The sequence below is a fragment of the Echinops telfairi genome, unplaced genomic scaffold (assembly GCF_000313985.2).
Source record: "Echinops telfairi isolate 266 unplaced genomic scaffold, ASM31398v2 ScPeMD7_2010;HRSCAF=2546, whole genome shotgun sequence".
Lineage (NCBI taxonomy): Eukaryota > Metazoa > Chordata > Mammalia > Afrosoricida > Tenrecidae > Echinops > Echinops telfairi.
Window position 1 is genome coordinate 17,072,492 of NW_022105908.1, and position 5,331 is coordinate 17,077,822.

Here is a 5,331-nt window from a genome sequence, read left to right on the forward strand (position 1 = left end):
TACCTATCCGGGGCTTCATAGACAGAAACATGAAAAATCAAGCAACTAAGGGAGGTCACGTGACCCAACCATGCTCCAGCCCCTGCAGCACAGGAGTGGGGTCTCGTGCCTATGCATGGTCACCAAGAGGTGGACGACCCTCAGGTCTTGGACCTGGGTGGCTGCAACATGGAAAGGAGGCTGAGGAGGAAGCCAGAAACAGTGGGTCAGGCAGCCTTCCCGTCCCACCCTGTCTCCTTCCCTCTCGCTTTCTCCCTCCCCACTCCCCTACCCCATCCTCTTCCCCCACCTTCACACCCCCTCCTCCCCCCTGGTAGCAGCCACAGCCACCACCTTCCTCCTGTTGCCAGTGTAGTGCTGGTCTGGCGGACGTGAGACTGAAAGACGCACAGAAGTCTTCATGGACACAGTTGTTACATTTAATCATTTAATTCCTATTGAGCACATAGGGGACACCCTATTTCTCGGATTCAACCCGAGGAATGACGTCTGTGAGGATTTTATTACACGTCAAAATGGCTTAGAGGACTCACGGAAGAACATGCTGGTGATATGGCTTCTATGCCAGGATCTACCAGTTAACCAGCTCTGTTTGCCTGATACCAATGCCTTGTCCAACAGATATTGGTCTCGATAATATGATGGTCGAAGGAGTTGTTAAAGAAAGTGGCAATGATTCCCTTGATGAACAAGAACTGGTTTTACCTAACAGGAATGTAAGGACAAAGTAGCAGAAAACTCAGTAAGGCCGCCAAGAAAACCACCTGGTGTCATGGCACAGAAACAAGTAAGAAGCCTGCAACAAAGCATCATTGCCAACCATTTAAATGCAGCGCCTTGAAGTTGCATCTGGGAAGACCGTATCTTCCCCTAAAGCAGGGGTAAGACAACCAGAGAGGTGTCAGACTAAAGAAGTTTGTATGTGGCCAAGCCTTAAGTATCATAAAGGGAGAAGGAGCAGCTGGCTTATTGGACAAGTGGAAGTGGTTCCCACAGAACCAGTGTCATCTTCAGTGTCATTTTGTCTTGAAAGAAGAGTGACGCTGAACTCGATTCTCAGCATGAATGCAATGAGGGAGAAGCCAATGTAACACCTCATGAACTAAGCTGTCCACTTCTTTCAGAGACGTGTGCCAGTATTGAAGAAACAAAAAATAAAGCTCCAGGGGAATGTGAAATCAAGCCCATGGGTTAAGTTTTCAGATAAAGAAGAGTGGGAAGAGAATGATTCCGTTTCAGATGAAATGGATGAGATTTTTGTTGAAGAAACGGAAACAGATGCCTTGTTCATCAAGGGCATTGTTGCCACTTTCTTTAACAACTCCTTCAACCATCATATCATCGAGACCAACACCATTGGGATCAGGCAAACAGAACTGGTTAACTGGTAGAGGGGAAAATTGGACAGGAGTCAAAGGGAACGTAAAATTATCTAATGAGGGAGACCCAATTGTTGAGGAACCTGGAAATTCTGCTGATACTGCTTATACAAATCCAAATAAAATAGAAAAGACTCGTGAAAGTGTTTGCTTCTGTTGGTGAGGCAGCTGAATGTAATTTGGAATTAAGGAACACCATAGACATTACTGATCAAGGAAAGAATGCCCTAAGAAATTAAATAGAACCACTGGATCACTATAGAGAAATAGAATCCAATGGTAACCAGTGCTGAATTGAAAAAAATCAGGAAAATGCTTTATGTGGATGCTCTTAACCAAAATTCGCAACAACATGCTGAGAGTGTTAAAACAGAGCCCCATGCAACAACAGGTCTGTAGGATGACAGACAGGGCCAGTCCAGTGGTGTTTCTTATGCAGCATTAAAAAACAAAGATCCCAAGCACGCAAAGCCTGCAAGTCATTCCAAACAAAACATGCCCACAGACACTCCAAATAAATTGTCGCAGCAAAGCCTGAAATAATACATCACAAAGAGAAAGTTAATGTTAAAAGTGTGGAATGAAATGCTGAGGAACCAGCATCTCAGCAACATTTGCATAGACCAGTCAAAGTGAGAAACAAACAAAGTAACCGATTTAAAGATTCAGAATAGCAATTCTGAGGTTAAATATGTCAAAAGTAAGGATCATTTGGTATTTGGGAAAAAATCTCAGGATCAAAATGTAGTGCTGATGCCTGATGCCTGAGTGATAACCCAGGGTCATCCCACTTGCACTAAAGAACCTCCCCTCATCATCCAACACAGACTGGGCATTTGCTGCATTCCAGCCAGAAGCAGTGTCCTGGGCCCCAACAGCAGGCCCAACAATGAAAACCAAGAGTCACACGAAGGAAGAGCGAGAACATGCAGGTGTAGAGCATTTTAAGAAGGGGGATATGCTGAAACTTAAAAGAGAGAGAGAGAGAGGGAGAGAGAGAAAGAGAGAGAGAATTTACAAGTCCACCAAAGAAGCAGCAGCAAAAATAAAAAAATAAAAAATAAATATGTATATCTATTCTTTTGATGAGCCACCTTTGTTCATTCCAGACAAGATTCCATCATTCCAGATAACACAGCTACTGGAAAAAAGAGAAGTCTCAGATCATAGCTCCTCATTTTAAAGCAACTATATGTGGATCCCAGCAAGGAGTGTGACCTTTGCACACACAAAAATACCCCACATGGAAACGGGGGTGTGTGTGTGTGCGTGTGTGTGATATGTATATACATTTAAGAGAAATTGTGGGCTTTAGGGGGTGTGGCTAATGTGAGAACTGTTTTACACACGAAAATACATTGTTCAACATACAACACCCCCCGAACAAATAAGAATAACAAGAGTAACAAAGTAAAACAGGTAAAAATCTCAATAGAAAAGAAAACAGAAAATATTTCAAATTGTAACAAACTTAAGTGGATCATAAGGGAGATCAAATAAGAGGATGCTAAAATTTAACATAACTACATTTGCAACAATTTCCAATGAATTCTGCATGTTAGCAAGGCTATTCATGTCCCGCCCTGGTCCACGGTCAGAGGGGATTTCCCAGGGGCTTAATCCATGTGTATTTTCCCTTCAATTAAAAAACAACAACAAACACACACACACCCATACAGAAGCAGATTTAAAATAGGTAAAAATAGAGATCAGGTGATAAGATATTACATTGTGACCTACCTACATCTTCCATAATCGAGTTTACAAGGCTCTCTGTCTGATAACAGGGCTATTCACATGCCTCGACTATGATCAGAGGGAATTCAGCAGAGGCATAATTCATGTGTGGACCCTGCAAGTGGATTTTGGGCTTCCACTGTCATCCAGAACCTTCTGCAAACCAGATGTTCATAATTTAAGCTCTGATACCATTCCTTCCTTTAGATTCAGATTACATTTTTTACAATCCTTGGATCACACAGCCTAGTGTGCTTCTTCCATGTGGACTTCATTGACACCTCACTTAGATGGCTGCTTGTTTGAAGACAAGCCCTTAAGATCTTAGTTGCTATTCTTTCTGATAGCCGAGCACTAGCTAGTTTCTTCGCCACATGTTGCTATAGCACCCGTATCTTCTGTGATCTCTTTATGAGGGTGTGCATCAAGCAGGGCCATGTCATAAGAACTATTTGTTCTTTAATTGGGGCTAGAATTAAGAGCAAGCCCCAAATCCATGTATGCATCTACGATTTTTATATGTCTGATTCACCTTAGAGACATCACTGTCATGCAGAAAATTATCAATCATCTTCCAAGGGGATGCTGACTTATATTGACTCTATAGGGCAGAGTAGAACTTCCCCTATGAGTCTCCAAGCCTGCAAATCTGTACACGAGTAAAAAGCCTCATCCTTCCCCTGTGGAATAGACAGCAGGTTTCGAAATGCTGACCTTGAATTTAGCAGCCCAATGATTAAGCACTGCATATTGATGGTGTCATTAGTTTAGCCAATGGTATAGAATTTAAAACACTGTTGAGAAAGGAAATTATATGATTACATATAGGTCAGCTATGAACTGCGATACATGAACTGTTGACTTGTACAGATTAAATTTTTAAGTGACTGGACATTACTGACACAAACAATAGGGCAAATCTTCCAAAAGAGACTGCCACATCTTTCTTTTTAAAAACTGTTTTGTTGGCATATAATTCACATATCATACAACTTAATAGTTCAATCATGTCAAGAAATGTACAATCATCACCACAATCGGTTCTGGAACATTTTCTTCATTCTTGTGCTCATTGTTGATAGGTCCCCATCCCACCTCCTTAACATCTCCTGTCACACTCCTAAGGAACCATGAATCCAGTTACTGCCTCTATAGATTTACCTAGCCTGGATTTCATATACAGAAAAAATATTTTAAACATAATAACAATTACAAGTAAAACAGATAAAATTCTCAATAGAAAAGAAAGCAGAGGACTTCCGGGAAGATGGCGACGGAGTGACACATACCAGAGGGACCATGCAAAATTCAGATCCAGGAGAGTTGCTTAGAGGGAAATTCAACACTGCTGGAATGCAGGAGGAGCATCATAAAGATAAGTAGGCACAGACCCATGGGGTCTTGAGGGGTTGGGGGCTTTTGGCTTACCTCAGTGGAAGCTGGCTGGGGCTTGACCTTGGCCCCACCACTGTCTATGTCGGAGCCGGAACTATTTGGAGCCCATAGGGGGGCTTGATCAAAACACAGCCACAGTTTTCTGCTGCCTGCCTCAGGGCAGGGACTAGACCCTTGCAGCTCCACTGGCAGGGATCGGGGTTCAGCTACATTGTTGCTTTTGTTTACATCTCTGCTCTCTGTACCCCCATGGGCTGCGTAGGGACTTTTTCTCGGCTCAGCTGAAGCTTGCCACCACTGCCTTGGGGCAGGGACTAAATCCTTGCAGCTCCACAGGTGGGGAGTAGGACTCAGCTACATAGTTGCTTTTGTTTCCCTCTTTTCTCTATATTCCCCCACAGTCTAAGCGGCCTTACTTTAAAAATTTTTTCCTTCTCTTTGTCTCTTTCCTGCTCTCTCACACTCCACTGCTGACCTCCAGACCACTCCCCTTAGCCTAGGGCATTTACACCTGCACCACATCCAGCTAGGTGAGCTCCACCCTGTGTAACTAGCCGGAGGCTGGGGAAAGCCCTGCTTTCCCTCCAGCGGATACTCTGCCCAACTTCTCACTGGGAAATTCCTGCCTGTGTACCTGGGGGCATAAGGCAGCTCAGACAACACTCAACATTCCAAGCTGTTGCAGTAAACCCTGCCCAACCTCCACAGCACCAGAGCAGGCAACCCACCAGCCTTCTGGGGCACTCCTCTGATAGGGAAGCCACAGGAGGATAAAGTGGTAGGTTAATTCCATAGTGAAATTAGCTGTAGGCAGTTCGAA

At 43.7% G+C, this 5,331-nt stretch overlaps 1 pseudogene; it reads left to right on the forward strand.

The window, feature by feature from the left end:
* Positions 1-400: 400 nt before the first annotated feature.
* The window catches only part of LOC101646091, a 16,833-nt pseudogene continuing 11,902 nt past the window's right edge, over positions 401-5,331 (forward strand).